At 38.5% G+C, this 20,956-nt stretch overlaps 1 protein-coding gene across 1 annotated transcript in view; it reads left to right on the forward strand.

Annotated features, from left to right (window-relative positions):
- LOC125082945 (translation initiation factor IF-2-like) overlaps positions 1–20,406 on the forward strand; it is a 43,973-nt gene extending 23,567 nt beyond the window's left edge. The window contains exon 4 of the mRNA XM_047698874.1: positions 20,269–20,406. The gene's annotated coding sequence lies outside the window, so the exon portion shown is untranslated. The remainder of the gene's footprint in view (positions 1–20,268) is intronic.
- Positions 20,407–20,956: the final 550 nt, after the last annotated feature.

Below are 20,956 nucleotides of genomic sequence, written 5' to 3' on the forward strand. Positions count from 1 at the left end.
TCCTTGTCTTGCAAATGACATCTAAAACACTTCTCCTTTGAAGCATGCATGTGAGGCCAGGAGAAAATCCGAGAACAGAACGGGATCTTTTGGCCAAGATCTTATCTTGCAAGTGACCATTTGCCAGCCAGAGTGCAGAAATCATTAATCCTCCCTTTGCCGTGACATTCCTAGTAAGTTGGAAATGGGAAGTAATTTCCTTTATTTATATATATAAAAATTTATTTTATATATGTTTTATAATAATAAATAATAAATAAATAAAATAAATTTATTATATATTTTTATATATTTATTATATATATTTTATATATAAATAAATTTATATATGTATGAATAAATCTTTAAAAAAAGAAGAAATTTCCATATAACTTTTGACTCCTCTAGTACTTAACTATTAATAGCCTACTGTTGACCAGAAGTCTTACTGATAACATGAACAGTTGATTAACATATATTTTGTATGCTATATGTATTATATACTCTTATAATAAAGTAAGCTATAGAAAAGAAAATTTTAAAATCAAATGGAAGAGAAAATACATTTATAGTACTGAACTGTTGTTTATTGAAAAAAATCCTCATATAAGTGGACCCACACAGTGCAAACCTGTATTGTTTATATACATGAATGAATATTATATGTCTATGAATGAATTACTCAGCCATGAGAAAGAAGGAAATCTTGACACGTTTGCAACAACATGAATGAACCTTGAGGAAATTATGCTGAGTGAAATAAACCAGGCACAGAAAGACAAAAACTGCATGGTATCACTTATATGTGGAATCAAAAAAAAAAGAAAAAAGATAAAAGAAGTTAAATTAAGAGTAGAAAAGTGGCTGCCAGGGTCTGGGGTGGGGAGGGTGGAGTAGGGAGAGGTTGATAAAAGAGTACGAGCTTTATGTTGTAAGATAAATAAGGTCTGAGAATCTAATTATCACATGGTGACTTTAGTTGATAACCTCGTATTATATAATTGACATTTGCTAAGAGTAGAATCCAAATGTTCTCACATACACCCAAGAAAAATAAATGAAATCTATTCATCAGTTCTTCGTGTGTGGAGACCATGTGATGTCAATGGATAAGCAGATGACACAGAAACCGTGCCATTTTTTGCCTGTGTGTTCTCTGTGTATTTCTAGCCCCAGGCAAATCCTGCTGTGGGCCGGGCTTCTTATAATAGCCCCTGTTCTGTGGTCACCAGGACTTATGAACTGTGTTTCCATTAGCCCCCCTTTCCTGGGCTCTCTTGACCCTGCGTTTTTGTTCCCTCAGTAGCTCCAAGCAGAAAATCAACACAGAGATGCTTATGAAAGGCTGCCTCACCACTGTTAAGACTGATGTCAGTTTTCTTTTTTTTTTTTTTTAAAGATTTTTATTTATTTATTTGACAGAGAGAAATCACAAGTAAGCAGAGAGGCAGGCAGAGAGAGAGGAGGAAGCAGGCTCCCTGCTGAGCAGAAAGCCCGATGTGGGGCTCGAACCCAGGACCTGGGATCATGACCTGAGCCGAAGGCAGCGGCTTAACCCACTGAGCCACCCAGGCGCCCCTCAGTTTTCAATTCTAGTACTTTATATGAAACTAATCTGTTTTTTATATTGAGTTATATAAAAATTATAAGCCGTACTAAATTTTGAGTGTGGTTAAAAAAAAAAGCAAACCCTGTTCGTTTGAAACTTGCATGGGGTGAGCATTTTGTATTATAAATTGCAGGCACTCAGCATCACTCACAGGGCTTCGTTGCTCCTGATTTGGAGTTCTCATGTGTGAAGGTACCCTTTGGTATGAAATATTAAATGTTCTTTTAATATAATGCTGTCTATAAATATGATTTTTTTCCTCTGGGAAAGGTGGTAGATTCTCTTCTAGTTCATTTAAATATAGTCCTGTAAAGTTTTATTTCTCTTTATATCGTAGGACATAATTCTGGGTATCTTAGAATATTTCCAGATCCATAAACTTTCCTCACTAATTCTTTATAAAATTATTTATTATTATTTACTTATTTAGAAGATTTTATTTATTTATTTGAGAGAGAGAGAGAGAGCGTACAAGCAGGGGAGAGAGGCAGAGGCAGAGGGAGAAGCAGGCTGCCCGCTGAGCAAGGAGCCCGATGCTGGGCTGGATTCCAGGACCCTGGGATCAGGACCCAAGCAGAAGGCAGACGCTTCACTGACTGAGCCAGTCAGGCACCCTGTGTTATTCATTTTTAGTAAAATAGATGACGATATAGTAAATGCCCTTTGCCTAAGGTATACAGTTAAGGCCACTTAATATGTTTGTAAGTAAAGGGGAAAAAATGGGATGAGACAGATATTACCCAGAGGCCCGTGGTGGTTATCTTTTGGCAGAAAATTACAGCTTGGTAGTCCTTGTTTCCCTTTTACTCATCAGTTTTCTAAAATTTCCACAGTGGATGTTTTATCTTGGTAATAAGAAGCAAAATGATACTTGTTTGTTCTTTTAAATAAAGTCATTTATCCCAGCCTTCAGCCTCTGTCGTCTCCCAAGTGAGTCAGGGCTTGGGTGTGTATTTTTAAGCTTAATAGGAGTGTAACTGACAACATTGTAAAATATTTAAAGTGTACCTTGCGATGATTTGCCATACATACACACTGTGAAAGGATCTCTTCCGTCTAGTTAAGTCTTTTCATCACTACACACACACACACACACACACACACACACACACTCTCTCTCTCTCTTAAAAAAATTTGTTTTTTGATGAGACCATATAAGTTCTACTCTTAGCAAAAGTGAATTAATACATACAGTGTTATCCACTGTAATCACCACATGGGTTTTAACTTACATTCCTCATTGTCTCTAGGTTAGGGTACTGCTCAGAACTATCCCCAGGTGCCTAGGAAGGTCAGGAGTCACAGCAGTTTGGGGGTCACCAAAGTGACCCCAGTGGCAGACACCAGTGTGGAGAAGGCTGCAAGAGTCACTGGGTTTTAAGTCAATGAACCCCTTTTGGTTCATTCTGGGAACCACAGTGTGCGGAGAGCTCAGGCTCTGGTTGTCCGGCAAAGGTGAAACCAAGATGAACCCCAGGAGATGTAAATCACAGCTCAGCCTGCGAGAAAAGTTGTTTTTAAGATACTCACTCTGTGAATGAGTGTGACCAGAAGGTTGTTTAATAATACAGATTCTTTTCTCTAGAGAAATGCTAAATAATTAAAGCTTTTATATGTCTGTACTGACTTTGAAAACGAAGAGCCTAAGATTCTGATAGCTTAATTAGCTTAAAAAAAAAGAAAGAAAACAAAACTGCAAGTCATGTGGGAGTTGTAAAAAAAAATAATCAATACCTGATTTTTCCTATCACTCTACCTTCTCATTGTTCCCTGTCCTTGTCAGTGAAATGAGTATTATGCTATATTCAGTTCATTTTGCAAATTAATGCAGTTATAGTTATTCTTTTGGGCCATTTGGCTTTGGGGCAAATGATATCCTTTGTGAATGTTTTATTCTTTTTTTTTTTTTTTAAAGATTTTATTTATTTATTTGACAGACAGAGATCACAAGTAGGCAGAGAGACAGGGAGAAAGAGAGAGGAAGAAGCAGGCTCCCAGTTGAGCAGAGAGCCCGGGATCATGACCTGAGCTGAAGGCAGAGGCTTTAACCCACTGAGACACCCAGGCACCCATGAATGTTTTATTCTTATTCTTATTTTATTCTTATTTAAATTCCAAATGGTTTTGAATAGGCACAATAACAATAAATTCAAAATTCAAGGTTAGGAAAGAATTTTAATTAACCTGATCATTTTATATTTTTGTAAGGGAGTAACAGTGTTTTAGCTTTATTATCCGGACTCTATAGTTGCTTTAAAGTAATTTTTACTTTGAGAAACTTGATATTGGAGAAATGGAAGTTTTCATATGTTTTGGAAGCCACACCCGATCTTAACTCACTCCTCTTAATAGGTTTGGTCTAGCCTGGGGGATGTTGCCTGGTATACTGTGGTGTGTGTGTTTCATGTGTATGGCATCTGTGATACAGACGGGATGTGCGTGTGGTGCAGTGTGTGTTTAACGTGTGATGTACAATGAGAGTGCCCGTCTGTGTGGAATGCGGTGTATGTACAATGGGCCGTGTCAGGTGTGTGTGTTGTGTGTATGTGCAAAGTATGTGCTATATAGGGTGTGTGCTTGTGCTCATGGGGGATGTGGTGTGTGTGTGTAGGTAGAATGGAGTCTGTGTATCATCACTAACTTACGTGAGAGGGAAGAAATCAAAATTATTATTTAGTGGCCAACTCTCCTTTTTAACATGGCCTTATTTTACTGAGTTAGGTACTCAAACTGAGGGGAGAACTAAATTGAGAGAACTAGAGAAAGGGGGAGAAGCAAGTCAGAAACTGGATGATAAAGGGGAGAGAACTCTGGGGTCAAAAAAAGATGTCTAATACAATTGTTCTTCTAGGTTATGGCCATCTGGTGTGTGATGTGAATTCTCTCCACCCCATAAAAAATTAGTAAAATTAGGGGTGCCTGGGTGGCTCAGTGGGTTAAGCCTCTACCTTCGGCTCAGGTCATGATCTCAGAGTCCTGGGATCAAGCCCCGTGTCAGGCTCTCTGCTAGTAGGGAGCCTGCTTCCCCCTACCCCTCTCTCTCTCTGCCTGCCTCTCTGCCTACCTGTGATCTCTCTCTGTCAAATAAATAAATAGAATCTTTTTAAAAAATTAGTAAAATTAGCATCAACTTGCTAGTGCTTTTAGAGTTGGATTTGTTTGTTCTGGGATATTAAACACTACTGATTCTGGCCTCAAAATGGACTTGAGTAGTCCAAACAAAGACTACCCAAAGGGCTGGCATGTTTGAGACATTCTCTGCTTCTCTGAAGAATTTTTTGCATTTTTGAGTTTGGAAAGTCTAAGTCACATGGAATCACTAAAATTCAGATGAGAGGTAATACCTAGAACTTCATGTCTAGAGATAAGGTGCGGAATGATAGAACTGAATGGGACTTGTTACTTCCTTTAACCCAAAGACTATAGAGTTTGGAAATCCATAAGAAGCTTACTGGAAAAACTAACATTATTTCCTGGAAGTCAGTGCTATATAAGAGCCTGGGGTTTAGATGTAATATGACCCAGATTTGAACCCCAGTTCCAAGATTTATTATCCTGAGTGACATTGGACAGGCTAGGTGAACTCTTACCTCCCAGTTCCTCATCTATAAAACATAGATAGAGATATTCCTTGCAGATAGAGAAACTTCCTTGCAGGGTTTAGAGTGAGGGTTAAGTAACTAAATATGTATAGTTCACTTGTCACAGACTTTGGCATATAGTAAGTAACAGCTTTTTATCAATTATAAGTGATAATAAGTTCAACACTACAGCATTGGACTACACAAAGTCCTATTGTGCAGCATTAATATGATGCTGGACAATGGATGGAATCTGTCCCTACTCCCAAGAATAACTATAGCTATGTATTGACACTGAATTCATTCTACCACACAACTGTGTAACAAGGCAACTCTGCAGATAAATCCTTTTTGTGTGTCAAACTTGGGTATAAAAACTATTCTTGGAGGCATCAGTCTGAAAAGCATATTCATTAACTATAAAAATGAGAAATCTGATGCATTCACACCCACCCTGTGTGTGCACTTGTCGTCATGGTCAAGGTACTGAGGAGACGTAGCAGAAGGTTAGCATTAAATACAGAGCATTCATAAATGGACTGTAATTCATTATTTGGTCATCAGAGTGATACAGTTCAATGGATCGCAGCACAGAAAAATGCCAGAGTGTTTTACATAATGTCAATGTGTGCTTGGTAATTATCTATCATTTACCTAGTGCCTTGTGTTTTCAATATGCACTGCGCTCATTTAAAGTGAGCAGGTGGTATTCTTCCTCCTGGAGGGCTTGGAAAATAAATACAGAACACTGTAGGAACTAGGACTGTTTCTTAGCTCTTCATGTTCCATAGTTGGGAGGACCTGGCAAATGAAGTATAGGAGTGATAATATCTGATGATCTTTGTTCCAATAAGAAGTTCTTTTCATCACAAAAGGTGCCTTCTTACTAATTTCCTCTAGTTAGATTTCTGTGGGCCAGTGTTTCATGGCCCTTTGTTGCTCTAATTCCCAAATGAAGATAGGGGATTGGCATCTGCAAAACTAGGTGGGAGTAAGCATACTTTCTGGATGAAGACTTAAATTTACACGGTAGCCTGTATTTTCCACAGTAGTCTTACATGTATTATCACGTGACCCTTACCACACTGTGAGAGTGATAAAGGGCAATAATTACTATCTCTATTATGCAGATGAAGAAACTCCACTGTAAAGAGTTAAGTGACTTGTCTAGGTCAACTTAGCTAGTAAGTAGCAGGTGCCAGTCTCAAGTAAAGGACTTCCAACTTTAAGATCAACATACTTTCGGGACGCCTGGGTGGCTCAGTTGGTTAAGCCGCTGCCTTCAGCTCAGGTCGTGATCCCAGCGTCCTGGGATCGAGTCCCACATCGGGCTCCTTGTTCTGTGGGGAGCCTGCTTCTCCCTCTGCCTCTGCCTGCCACTCTGTCTGCCTGTGCTCGCTCTCTCTCTCTCTCTGACAAATAAATAAAATCTTTAAAAAAAAAAAAAAAGATCAACATACTTTCCATTCAAATACAAAATCCCTGTGCTAGCAGTCTTGGTTTTGTTGAGTAATCATACTGGAAGCTATAGAGCTAACTTCTGGATCTGTTGGTAGACAAAGCTACTATTATTCCATAGGGAAAATGTGGGGGAAAGCATGCTTTTCTGTGAATGGAAATAGCCTTGCTGTAGCCAATAATTGGTTTGGCAAGTGGAGCATGAGCTAGATTTCAGCTCTCATTTACCCTTTCAGCCAGACAAGCTTGTGAAACACTCATGGTAGACTGGCTGGTGGGGTAAAGGAAGGAGGACTGTGGGAACTGGCCTCCAAAGATAGTTGTCAACATTTACTCCCACTTCTGTATGCTCATGATGTACTTCCATCGAAAACTGAAGGTTGTTTTTCCTCCCTTTAAATATGGGTTGATATTCTGACTATTCTGACTGAGAGAATTCTGTCAGAATTAGTCTAATATTTCTAAGCCCAGGCCTTCAAAGAACTGTCAACTTATCCTTCTTTCCTTTTGATGCTCCATGTTGGAAATCAAGTCATCATGCTATAAGGAACCCCGAAAAAACATAAGGAAAGGCCCACACAGTGGAGAACTGTGGTCCCCAGCCACAACCCTGTTTGAGCTTCAGCGAATAGCTAGTACCAACTGGCACCCATAAGAATTAGGTCATTTGGATTTTTCCAACCATCCTAGTGCCCCAGCTGACCTGAAGTGAAATAGACCTATGTAGTCAACTCCCAGAATCATTAGATAATATTATTTAAGACATAAAGTTGTGGGTTGCTTTGTAAAATAATAGTTAACTAAAAAGAAATTCACATGGATTAATGAGAACTGGGGCACAAATGACCAGAGCTGTTACTAGCCTCACAAGTGAATTAGCTATAATAATGAGGTGACTAGTGTAGTGGACTGGTTGGTGGCCCTGAAAAATCTATGTCCATATCCTAGTCCTCAGAACTTGTGTCAAATTATTTGGAAAAGAGGTTTTTGCAAATGTAATTAATCTAAGGAATCTGAGATGAGGGTATCATCATAGTAGGCTCTAAACCTAATGACAACTCTGACCATGGAGACAGAGATTGCAGTGATGTGGCTACACGCATTAAGAAATGCTTCAAGCCACCGGAGGCTGGAAGAGGCAAGAAATGGATTTTCCCCAAGATCCCCAGAGGAAATATGATCCTACTAGATTTTGAATTTCTAGTTTCCAGAACCATCAGAAAATACATTTCTGTAGTTTGGAGCCATCTAGTTTGTGGTAATTTATTGTAGGAAATAGATACAGATTTTGAAATGGGGTGCTAAAATGTAAATAAACACCTAAAAGGCAGAAGTGGCTTTGAAATTTGATAATGGGTACAGGTTGGAAAAATCTCGAGATGCATGATAAATCAATTGCCTTGTATAGACTATTGGAAGAAATCTGGATGTTAAAGATAGTCTTTAGTGAGGGCTAAGAAGAAAATAAGGAACATGTTATTGGAAATTGGAGAAAAGGCAATCCTTGTTATATTGTAACAGAAAACATGGCTGACTTGTGTTCTATACTTGCGTAGAACATAGATTTTTTTCTTTCATCCTGATAAGTATATTATTTAATCCCTATCACTTATTACCCCCACCTTTCCCCCACTCACCTCCTCTCTCATAACCATGTATATACTCTCTAGCTAAGAGTCTATTTCTTGGTTTCTCTGTTTTTCTTTGCTCATTTTTTGTTGTTGTTGTTTCTTGAATTGCACATACGACTGAGATTATATGGTGCTTGTCTTTCTCTGACTGACTTATTTTGCTTAATGTTATACTTTCTAGGTCTATCCATGTTGTTGCAAACTTCAGGATTTCATTTTTTATAGCCAAATAATATTCCTGTGTGTCTGTGTGTACCACATATTTATCCATTTATCTATCAATGGACACTTGAGCTGCTTCTATAGTTTGGTTATTGTAGCATATGTTATAATAAACATAGGGATGCATGTATCCCTTTGAATTAGTATTTTTGTATTTTGGGGGTAAATACCCAGTAGCGTGATTACTGGAATGTACAGCAGTTCTATTTTTTTTTTAAAGATTTTATTTATTTATTTGACAGACGGAGATCACAAGTAGGCAGAGAAGCAGGCAGAGAGAGAGGAGGAAGCAGGCTCCATGCTGAGCAGAGAGCCCGATGTGGAGCTCGATCCCAGGACTCTGAGATCATGACCTGAGTTGAAGGCAGAGGCTTTAACCCACTGAGCCACCCAGGTGCCCCGGCAGTTCTATTTTTAATTTTTTGAGGAACCTTCATACTGTTTTCCACAGTGGCTGCACCAGTTTGCATTCCAATAGTGCAGGAGGGTTCCTTTTTCTTCACATCCTTGTCAACACATTGTTTCTTGTATTTTTGATGTTAGTCATTCTGACAGGTGTGAGATACTTGAGATACTTTTTTTGTGGTTTCAATTTGCATTTCCCTGATGAGTGATGTTGAACATCATTTTGTATGTCTGTTGGCCTTCTGTATGACTTCTTTGGATAAACATCTGTTCATGTTTTCTGACCACCTTAATTGGATTAGTTTTTTGGGTTTTGAGATATATCAGTTCTTTATATATTTTGGGTGCTGACCCTTTATTAGATATATCATTTGAAAATATCCTCTACCATTCTTTTAGTTTTGTTGATTGTTTCCTTTGATGTGCAGAAACTTTTTATTTTGATGTAGTCCCAATAGTTTATTTTTGCTTTTGCTTCCCTTGTTTCAAGAGACGTATCCAGAAAATGTTGCTATAACTGATGTCATAGCAATTATTGCCTATGCTCTCTTCATGGATTTTTGTGGTTTAAGGTCTCACATTTGGGTCTCAGATCCATTTTGAGTTTGTTTTTGTGTATGGTGTAAGATAAGTGGTCCAGTTTGGTGCTTTTGCATGTAGCTGTCCAGTCTTCCCAACACCATTTGCTGAAGAGAGTTCTTTCCTTTGCATATTCATTCCTCCTTTGTTGAAGATTAACTGACCATATGAGTGTGGATTTATTTGAGTTTTCTATTCTATTCCATTGATTTAAGTGTCTTTTTTTATGTCAGTACCATACTGTTTTAATTACTACCACTTTGTAATATAACTTGAAGTCTAGAATTGTGATCCCTCCAGTTTTGTTTTTCTTTTTCAAGATTGCTTTGGCTATTCATACAAATATCAGGATTGTTTATTCTTGTTCTGTGAAAAATGCAGTTGGTATCATGATAAGGATTGCATTAAATCTGTAGAACATAGACTTTTAAGGGATGAACTTGACTACTTGTGGAGGAGTTTTCCAATCTAAGTGTTGAAGGTGTGGCTTGTTTTCTTCTTAATGCTTATAGTAAAGTGCAAGGGGAAAGAGATAAATTAAGGAAGAAACTGTTAAGTAAAAAGGAGCAAGCTCTTATTTGGGAAACTCTCAGCATATTCTCATTGCAAAAGATTCTAAACTTGGGAGATTCGCTGTTAAGAAAATGTCCTGGAGAGAAGGCCAGGGGTGTGTCTGAACAATCTTTTGCTGAGGAGATTGGGCATGTGACTCACACATTCAATCATCTCAGCAGAATCCAGTAATAGAGATGAGGTTTTCCAGGAAAGATGTGTTGGGAATCCTCTTGTCTAATGGTGTGGATCCTGTGATGTACACAGAAGACCTGAAAGGTTTTTGAGACCGTTGTATCAGCAGAAACACTGCTAACTGAAGGGGAATCCTGAAGGGGACAGAGACGGGACAAAGTGAAAGTGGTCTTTCGGGCTCACAAAAGTCTATAGAAAAGAAACAAGCTGATAGAGCGACTTTATAATGCTCAGCCTGTGCTAGTCTTCAAATAAAACAACACCAAAAAGCAGAATGACTTGAAGAGGTTGATAGATTGAGAGGCACAGGTCTACTGAGCTGAGCAGGTGCAGAAGCCAGCTGAGCTGCCACAGGCCTGCAGGGCAGAGCCTCTGGCCCGGAGCAGAGAACCTTGAGCCATAGAGGGTTATTCTCAGTCTTGAAACCTAATGGAATTTTTCCCTTCTGGACTTTAAAATTGCTTGGGACTGGTGACTCCTTTATTCTTTCCATTTTCTCTTTTTTGGAATGGTAATGTCTCTAACTCTTATACCCTATGTGTGTCCCACCATTGGGTTTTGGAACCAGGCAACTTGTGGTTACTCATTTCACAGGTCCACAGATAAGAGTGGAATTTTGTCCCATCATGGCTCATACTGAGTCTCATGCAGACATGATTAGGTGATTTTGATGTGATTTTTGACGTTTGAGTTGATGATATACAATGAGAATTAAATCTGAGCTGATGCCTATAATGAGCTGAGACTTTCAGGGATCTTGAGATGAGGTGAATGTATTTTGCATGTGGAAATGATGTGCATATTTTGAATGGAGCCAGACAGTAGGTGGCCGTGGGCTGAATAGCGACCTCTGAAAATGTATGTCTATTCCTAATCCCAGAACCTGTGAATAGTACTTTATTTTGCAGATATAATTTAGTTGAAGATTCTGGAATTAGAATACCATCCTGAATTATCCAGTTGGGCCCTAAATTCAATGACAGATATACTTAAAAGAGACAGAAGAGGAAGATTCCAGGATTCTATCCTCCAGAATTGTGGGAAAATAAATTTACCTTTTTAAAATCTCTTGTGTGCATGATAATTTGCTATAGCGGCTTAGGAAATTAATATAGCAAGGAAGTTCATTCTGTGGTTGGAAGGAACCTGTTTTCTCAGTTTTATCACAATCTCTTGACAGTGGTTTTTGGCATAAGTTACCATAAGATACCCCCATATCCCCATGATCCATATAGCACAGGACATTCAGCTCTATCCACACCCACAGATAGGAATTGAGTACCTTGATTTTTCAACCCTGCCTGCCTCTAAGCCCTTTGAATTGTTACGGTGTAGCTCCTCCCATCAAGTGGTAGAGTTAATTCCCATCCCTTGATTCTAGAATTCATCTTTGGGCTAATAAAATGGGACAAAAGTGAGAGCACACAAGTTCCAAACCTATGCCTTAACCTCTTGCATATTTCTACTCTCTCCCAGAACCCTATCCCCAGCCTGTGAACAAACATATGCTAGCCTATTAGACGATTAGAGACCCTGGGAAAAAAGAGCCCAATTGTCCAAACTAAGGCTTTCCTCAGCCAACTTAGAGCCAAGTAGGTGAGCAAGCCCAGCCTACCCAACAGCAGGGTCACCTAACCCAATCTCCAGGTCACCAAAGCTCATGAGTAAGCCCAGCTGACATATAGACTTCTGAGTTTTAATTAAGTATCTAAATGAAGGAGTCGTTAACTAATGCAGTATGCAAGAAGACTTTTCCTAAAGGTTATTGAGAAGACTTTAATTTCCTTGTGATGAAATAAAGTCCACCTGAGAAACTCTAGGGTCAGGTATGGCTCCAATATTTCCATATAAGGTTTCATATAAATATCTGAAACTGGATGGAATAAGGAAGCAAGAGAATTTGCCTTGAAACTGTGTATGTATAGCAAGCATACTTTTTTTGCTTTGGTATATTTATCTGGGGGTGGGAATAAGGGATAGTTTTCACAGGAATTGACATTAACTACAAAGTCCAAAGATGAGCAATGAGTTGGCCAAGGCAACAAGTTATAGGAGGACAGGAGAGGCTTTAGCTTGAGAAAAGTCCCCGAGTCCTTTGTTGGTACTCAGTATATTTTTAATAAATAAGCAAATGTCCATGTACCTCTTAGTACTTTGCTTCATTACCATCTTAGGAACAACCCCCAAGATGCCTACTATGCCAGCTGTCAGCCTCCCCCTCACTTCCTCTCCCCTTCCTTTCACCTACAAAAACACTGCCTGCTGATGAGTTGTAAGTCATTTTGCAGAGGAAATTGGGTGTGCAAATCCTGTGATTAGACAAACATCCCTCATTAAAAGTTGTAATCCACTGGCCTTCTGTGTTGACACCTTAATTCTGAACTCTTAACAGCCTGAGCACACTCAATGGCCCTGAACAACTCCACCTTCATCATCTCTTTCCCAGCCCCCTCCCTTCCTTTCCTGAGTCTCCAGTAGAAAATGACATCGCCTTCCAGATGGGGTAATGTGGCCTTCTTTTACTTGCAGTGATAATAATGTTTTCTCAGTTTTATTACAGTCTCTTGAGAGTGGGACTGATTTGCATATTCCCTAACACTTAATTAACGATGTCACCTTCCCAGCGCCTTGAAAACAGTTTGCATTTTTTTCTTCCTCCCTGGAGCAGACCTCCAGCAGTTACCTCCCACATTTTCTGCTGCAGTCCTTTTTATTACTTTAATGACAAATAATTGGACAGATTCTGAGTAATGAGGGTGAGAGCCAAAGGACTGTTGCAAGGGAGACGGCTGCGTGTTACAAGACACTTTTAGTGGTCTCTAAATCAGACAGACAAGTAGAGTAATGATCATCCTGCCGTAATGAGACACAATTAAGAATCACTGCAGCAAGTGACAGAGCAGTTCATTGAACAGTAACCTCCTTCTTCACGTTCTCTCTCCCTTCTTTTTTTTCCAAAGGAGATCGAAGCTTAATTATAGCATCGCCATTTGCAATGCTATCATTAAGATTGTGTCAGCACTTCCAATATACATCGCATATTTTCAAGGGTTTATTACTTAAACATAAAAACTAGCTCCATTTTGAAATTTAGGGAGTCAGATCTTAATCTAAAAGAATCAGAAAATATAGACTCTCTGGTAGAAAAAGGTCTTAACAGGTGCTTGATTTGTATCTGATGTCTGAATGCTAGAATGCATTTAAAGCATTTTATGTTTTGCAGATTTCTAAGGAAAGCCCCTTTTGCCCAATGTTTTTCAAACTTGAGCATGCATAACGACCACAGGAAGGACTTGTTACAACAGACTGCCTTGCTCCACCTAAGTACTTATTCAATAGGTGGAGTAGGGCCACGTTTACATTTCTAAAAATTTCCCAAGTGATTGGGAAAACAGCTTCTGTTGCTGGTCCAGGTAACCACACTTTGACAACCATGATAAGGATCAATAACAAAATTCCAAATCACAGAACCACACATCTCAGAGGTTAGTGACATTGATTAGTATTTGAAAAACTAATCCAATGTCGTGTAGGAAACAAAGCGTCCTCTGCAGAAATCCACCCTGTGACTCCTCTCCACTCTAAGTGGCAGGGAGTCTTTTCTAGTCCGTTCTTTCAAAATAAAAGGGAAATTAAAAACCAACTATATACTTGATGAGCCACTGCAATTTAAATGAAATATTCTTGGGGTGCCTGGGTGGCTCAGTTGGTTGAGCATCTGACTCGGCTCAGGTCATGATCTCAGACTCCTCACTCAGTGGAGAGTCTGCTTGTCCCACTGCCCCTCCCTACAGCTCATGCTTATTCTCTTTCAAATAAATAAATAAATAAATTTTTAAACATACACATTCTTTTTTATTTTACTTTGTCTCTTTCCTAGGGAGCTGAGTGCCCTTTGGAATGTGTTCTCTATACACATTCCCTTTCCCCAAGGCTACCTGTCTGTCAATATAGTATGTTTGGAATGACCAACATTCCCAATTTCATAGACAGAGAAATGGCAATAGACTATAAATAATTTACCCAAAGTCATGGAAATTTTGTGGTAATGGCAGCTATATGTGTGGGTGCTCATTCTATGGATTTATAATCCATAATTTATAATATAAATGGACACATCCATCCTTATACTTAATTCCATTCCTTCTATGTAGTTTGTATATAATATAAATTTGAGATGGTGGAAGAATTCAGTAGTGACTAAACATTTCTGTGGAAGCACACTCATGAGTGAAGGAAAGTAACTTATATTTCCTGAATTTGCTAAACCAACCAATTTTTCTAGCATTGTTAAAATGCAGCTGAAAGGCAAGTTAGTGAATTGAAGGGTTTGAATATATTCAACAAAGTTTTCTTGATTAATAGCACTTAGGAGATTCTGATATCTAAAGTTTAACATCAGCGGAATTCTGTGGTTGTGTCATAGGTAGGAGCGTAGAAACCCCTGCCAGTTACCTCAGTGATTATACAAGTCAGGATAGGCTGAGTTATTCAGTGGTAACAAAAACCAATAAACAAAACAAACTCAAAAGTGTCATAGAGGTTTGTTTCCTGCTCATGCAAAATCTACTGTGGGTCCAGATGGCTCTTCAGGGTAATATTCCTTATTTACCCACATCATTTACCCAAGTGGCCTGGATCTTTTGGTTCCACTGTCTCAACTAAGGCTTCTCAGTCACCTTTGTAGGTGAAGGAAATGTCGCCGGGGGGTTGGGGGGGGGGTGCTTTGCACTGGTAATTAGAGCTTTGGCCCTGGACTAGATAGCACTTCTGCTAGCAGACTGTTGGCCTAGAACAGTCACATCGCTCTGCCCAGTTTGAAAGTGGCAGGGAAAGGTAATCAATCAGGAGGAGAGAGGACGAGATAAATGGGAGGACTAGAAGTCTTACCACCTGCTACAGTGATTCAGACAAAATTTCCTTTCTTCAATATTTTACACAAAATTTTTTTTCCTACCTAGCATCTACCTTTTCTTTATGATTGGATAGTAGGTGGTTTTTGTTATATTTGGTAAATTGTCTCTGCTCTGCATTTTTATCATTGAAACATAAACTAAGGCCTAGTTGTATTGAACATATGTCATTTCCAAAGTACTTTTTTACATATTATCTCAGTTAATATAACCCTGCAATAATGTGTGTAGAAGGGTATCATGATTGCTGTCAGGAAATAGACTCAGCAATGCTTAGAAACTTCCAGGTTTTCCTAGTCAAGTAAGTGCTGAAGATAAGACTAAAACCCAAATCTGACTAACACCTCATATTCATTTTACTATACCATACTACTGTCTTTGTTGGAGCTCTTTATGCTTATTCCTCTCAAATAAGTAAATTAAAATTACTATTGTACCCTTAAACATGGAAGATTCTGTATCTGGTTTGCCTTAGAGTTTCAGACTTCATTTAGTATTTATGAGGTCTGGAGTTGTTTTTTCACAAGGTTGCTGCAGAAATCATTAGCCCATAATTTCCTTAAAAGTCTAAAATTAACTCTGCTTTTATTCCATTTTATTTGATTCTCACATGTGCTTTTAAAATTTGGGATTATTGGCCATTAATTTTATTAAATATCTGTAATTACAGGGTCTTGGCTAACATAGCTTTGATATGTGCCATTTGTACTTCTTTACCAGTAAATTGAGATCTGTCAACTTTTATGGTGTCATTTTATAGTTCCTCTTACCCCAGAACTTTCATGCTTTTTACAGAAACTAAACTCCTTGGAATTAGGTGTTTGCCTTTTTACCAAGGGAGAAAACGAGGTCCACTAGGAACTGTAATGCAGATTCTCAGCTCCCGACCAGTTGTTCTTCTCATGGCTCTGGTTGGTATACATAGCAACATTTTGGATTGGTTTTCCCATATCAAAGTGAACTATGAATGTAATTGTAAGGTATATAAACATTCATCCACAAAATCCAGTCTATAACAAATGTAACTATATTTCCCCTTAGGTAACTCTGGCTAAATATCTCTTATAAGCCCCCGTTCCCCTGGGCGCTAGAAACTTAATTTCATGGTGTTTAGGATGCCTACCAGTAAATTGTATCAGTGCTCCCACCACAGCCCCTTGGCACTCACCATTCCCATATGCCAACTTCTACAGCTCTCTACCTGAGGGCTCTCTCACCCACATAGAGGGCAAAATGGAATAACCCTCAGCCAACTGTAAATGAGAGCTAAAAAATAAGTACATTAGCTTCCTAGTCCCTCAGGTAGAAAACTAAGGTATATTTCACAGTCTCTCCACAGGTTCCTATTGGGATTGATTCAGAGTTGCCCACAGCTCTAACATGTTCCTTAATGCATGTGTATTGGTTTCCTTCTCTTTCCTGTTTCATTTCCCCACTCCTTTATGACAGCTTCCTATAATTACCACCCACATAAGCCCCTTGCTTTTGGACACATCTCAAGTTCTGTTTTGGAGGGATCAGTCCAAGATACTCCCTTTCCAGTTTCCCCTACATCTAAATACCACTGGCTCATAGAACATTGAGACACAAGTGGAGGGGTGACTATTATATGGGTTTGAGTTCCAAATAGGTAGATAAATGGATCTGGGAACCAAAAGGTGGAAGTAGAAAAGGTCCTGCTTTTATTACTCCCAGAGACTTTAAGAGGCTTTGTGCTTCCCTACCCCACAACTTGAGATTGTCAGTCTCGTGGTTCCAGTTCCCAGATGGGGAAACTCTTCCACCAGAAAACACAGCCAGAGTCTCATTCAATTTAAAGTTAAGGTTGCCACCTCATCACTCTGAGTTCCTGTGCTAGTAGTCCAGTAGACACAAAAATGAGTTACCCCATTGGCATGGGTAATTGTCTCTGAATATCATAGGTAGTAAATGGTGCCATATATTGGGCAAGGAAGAATACATTTGGTATTAAAGTAATCCATTAGGGTCCTCGTGTTCATATGTTCAGTAAATTGGCAACCATAGCATTATAATGGCCTTCGATCCCTTAGTGGTGAAGATCTGGGTCATCCTATCAGACAAACCATCTAGAGTATCAGAATGATGAACTAAGAGTGAGAGAAATCTAGATGGCAAGGGATGGAAATAGTATCGGCATGATCTCGGATTATAAATGCAACATCAGGTATGGTAGTTTGACCCACAAATTCCCTTTTGTAAATCTTCTTAGGAACTATGGCAATAGAATCCTGGAGTAGCTGCACCTAAATGCTGGATAGAGTGAATGGAACGTGAGAAACAAGTACATTTGCTCAGTACAAGGGGTGGACTGTATTAGACGTTTTGGTGCCCCACCCCACCTTCTTTAGCAGGATGCTGTAAATGCTCACAGATGACTTTCTACTTTGTAGAAATTACTTTTATCTGGTGGGTTCTTAAATATCATCCTGCATCCCAAGGAAGAGCCATAGCCAAAGGCTGAGTGATAGGAGAGTACATCAGCTCCTGCCTCAAGGAAGTACAGCACTCTGGTACAATTTATGTTCCAGAGCTCTTGTGGATGTGAAACCATATCCTTGCTCAGTTATAACCTCTTCTCTATCCTGATTCACTTCCTCCTTTACAAGACTTTTTCTCAAGAGCACTCCCTCAACTCATGCATCTTCAAATCCCTGTCACAGAGTATGCTTCAAGGGAATTTGACCTATGACACTCAATTACACAGGTAGGTTATTTTCTGAGATTTACATAGTTTTACAGTAAAAAAAAGGTCATTTTCTCATTTCCTCAAAAGATAGGACAAGTCAAAATTATGGTTTAAAAGGTTTTTTTTCATATCATATTTTATAGTCAGTCATAGTCAAGGTCATATTTGAGGATTCTGTTTTCTTCACTAATTGTAACTCTGCTATATGGAAATTTTAGCCCAAGTAACTTGCCAAAATAATTTTATGTTTGAATGGTGGGTCTGAGGCTATCTTAATTAACTGAAGGTAAGAATTGGAAATAGTTAAAGACTACGGAATGCACTCTGCAGGTATTAGCAAATAAAGAGTGAAAAATTGGAGCACTTAAAAATCTTTTGAGTATAAAAAAATGCCTTTCTGTCTACCTATTTGTTGATCTGTCTAATCTATCTAGTTTTGCATGTATTTATACTCACACAGGCTCTTTTTTACTAGGCTAACATAACTATTGCTAGTGAGAAAGCAACACAGTAATACACTGTAAGAAATACTAGGTTAGAAAACTTTAAGATAGTGCCTCAGTATCATAGTTTAGAGGTGGTGGTGAGGGCAGTGCTGATTGAGTGGGCTGCTCCTTCTAAATTCTTATGCATCCACAATAACTTGGCTTTATTCTGTTGCACTTACTGGGCCTAATAATGCCTGGTTATGACAACCTCTCTAGTCACATTTCTTGGCACTATTCCTTTGTATGCTATGCTCCATCCATTTCTGGAAAAATGTCAATGCAGTTCTCAGAAGGTGCCCTACTATTTTCATCTTTAAACTTCACACAGGTTCACAGGCTCCCTTTGCCTGGAGCTAGCTCACATTTTTGTATGGCCAAACTCCACTCACTCATGAGATATCCCACCCACTAGGAAATTGCTGATTACCTATACATGCCATTGCATTATGTTTGCCCAGAGCCTTGTCTTTTATCTGAATTGCTCTAAGTTGTTTGTTTGATGTTAAAGAATGTATATTCAGTTCTGTACTCATACTGCCTAACAAACAACTTAACATAAAGTAATTGTTCAAAAATGGTGCTTATTATTATTTAAAAGTGGACACAGAGCACATACCTGAATTTTAATTAAGTTCTGCCAGTTTCAAAAGCTCAGACATAAAGCACTTTTTTACAGACATAAAACCATACCTATCACATCAATTTTTTTTTGTCTTTTATTCACCACATTCTCTGATATTTATCAGTAGTCCACAATACGATGCAGATCAATGTAATTTACCATATGGGGAAATTGCAGATTACCTTGCAAACCATACAGGATTTCATAGAATTGATGAAAGTGATGTTAGAGGACTACTAGATTCTGTGTGAAGCTGTTGAAAAGCATGGCATACAAATGAAGACAGAAGAAGATAAATGCAAAGACAGTTTGAGTGATAATTCAAGTAAGAATAATTAGTATAATAATAAAGATTAGGAAAATCCCTTGGAAAAATGGTTGAATCTTTTGAGTACTTTTGGAAAAATTACTCACTTTATAGTAATATTTTAAAAGTAAGATGTGACCTAATAAAGAAATAGTAGGTTAGAAAACTTTAAGATAGTGCCTCAGTATCATAGTTTAGAGGTGGTGGTGAGGGCAGTGCTGATTGAGCACTGATTGATAGTTTCTATCAATATTTTACCTCTGATTTTTTTTTTTTTTTTGCCTCTTAAGAAAAACTAATTCTAAGAATTAGCATAGAGATGCATTTCTTACCTAAATTCATTAATGGCACAAGATAAACACACCTCTTTTCTATATTGTTAAGTTTCATTTTCATAGTACTGGCCCAATCTTTTTTTTTTTTTTTTTTTTTTTTTTTTTCATTTTCACCGTGAGATTTTGGTGCCCACTTAAAGTGGATTCACTTTAAGGTGGTCTTCTTTTTGAGTAATGATTATCTTCATATACTGAGAACTTTCTGTACTTTCAGGGACAAAACTAGAACTAAAATATGGCAATTGTAGGCAGATGACCAGGAAACTTTTGAGAATGAAAGAGAGCACACTTTATACCCATCACCCTGACACGACTATTAACTGGAACTGCTCTGGGCAAACCAAAACATTTAGGCACCCTTATTTTAGGGAGGTGTGTGTGTTGATGTATTTATGAAATATTTTCTGACAGTGTGAGCAATCTCCTACTATCATGACTTCCCTGACATTGGAAGTATTCAATCAGACTTTCAGCAATGATATGATGACATCTGAGAACCCCTTTTCAATCTCCAAGAGCACTGCTTCTTGAAACACACGTAAAGCCATTACAGCATTCCAGCGTCTTGCTTGGCTATAAAAAGCCCTTTTCATTACAGCAGCGACAACAACAACAACAACAATAATGGCAACGCTGATAGATATAGTTCTTGGTGTTTGATAACCTTGTTTCTGGTCTTTTTCAGGTTTCAGCACATTCCATAACTGAAGACTCATTCTGCCATTGGTCAAGGCTTGGATAGCCTCAGCTGTCTATCCCAGGCACTCCCCAGCCTTATGGAACTAGAATCACAAAGATGAGAATAAATGAGGACCTTAAGATCGGAGATTGAAAGTAAAGTTGTTTTTGTTTTTTTTTTTTAAGATTTTATTTATTTATTTGAGAGAGAGAGAGAGAGATCACAAGTAGGCAGAGAGAGAGAGGGGGAAGCAGGCTCCCTGCTGAGCAGAGACCCCCCCCCCCCATGCAGGGCTCAATCCCAGGACCCTTAGATCATGACCTGAGCCAGAGGCAGAGGCTTATTTAACCCACTGAGTCACCCAGGCACCATGAAGGTAAAGTTTTAAGTATCATGTTATTTACAGATGAGACAGTAGGAGAATTTGTTAATTGGTTAGTGCTTTAAAAATCGGAGGGATGTTTCCTACTCTTGCTATAAAGAGGAAAACTGGATGAAAACTCTATCATTCTCTTCAGGCATTGGGGTAGATCAATATTTCCTAAGAGAAATTTTGTAACATATTCTACTAGACTTTGATTCAAAATAGCAACCTGAAAACATGAGTGTGTAAGCTAGGAGATAGCCATTTAATATCTGGATATCTATAAAGCTGTAATGCAGTAGAATTTTTTTTCTTGAGCCCAGCCACTAA

The sequence above is a fragment of the Lutra lutra genome, chromosome 13, assembly GCF_902655055.1.
Source record: "Lutra lutra chromosome 13, mLutLut1.2, whole genome shotgun sequence".
In the NCBI taxonomy this organism is placed as follows: domain Eukaryota; kingdom Metazoa; phylum Chordata; class Mammalia; order Carnivora; family Mustelidae; genus Lutra; species Lutra lutra.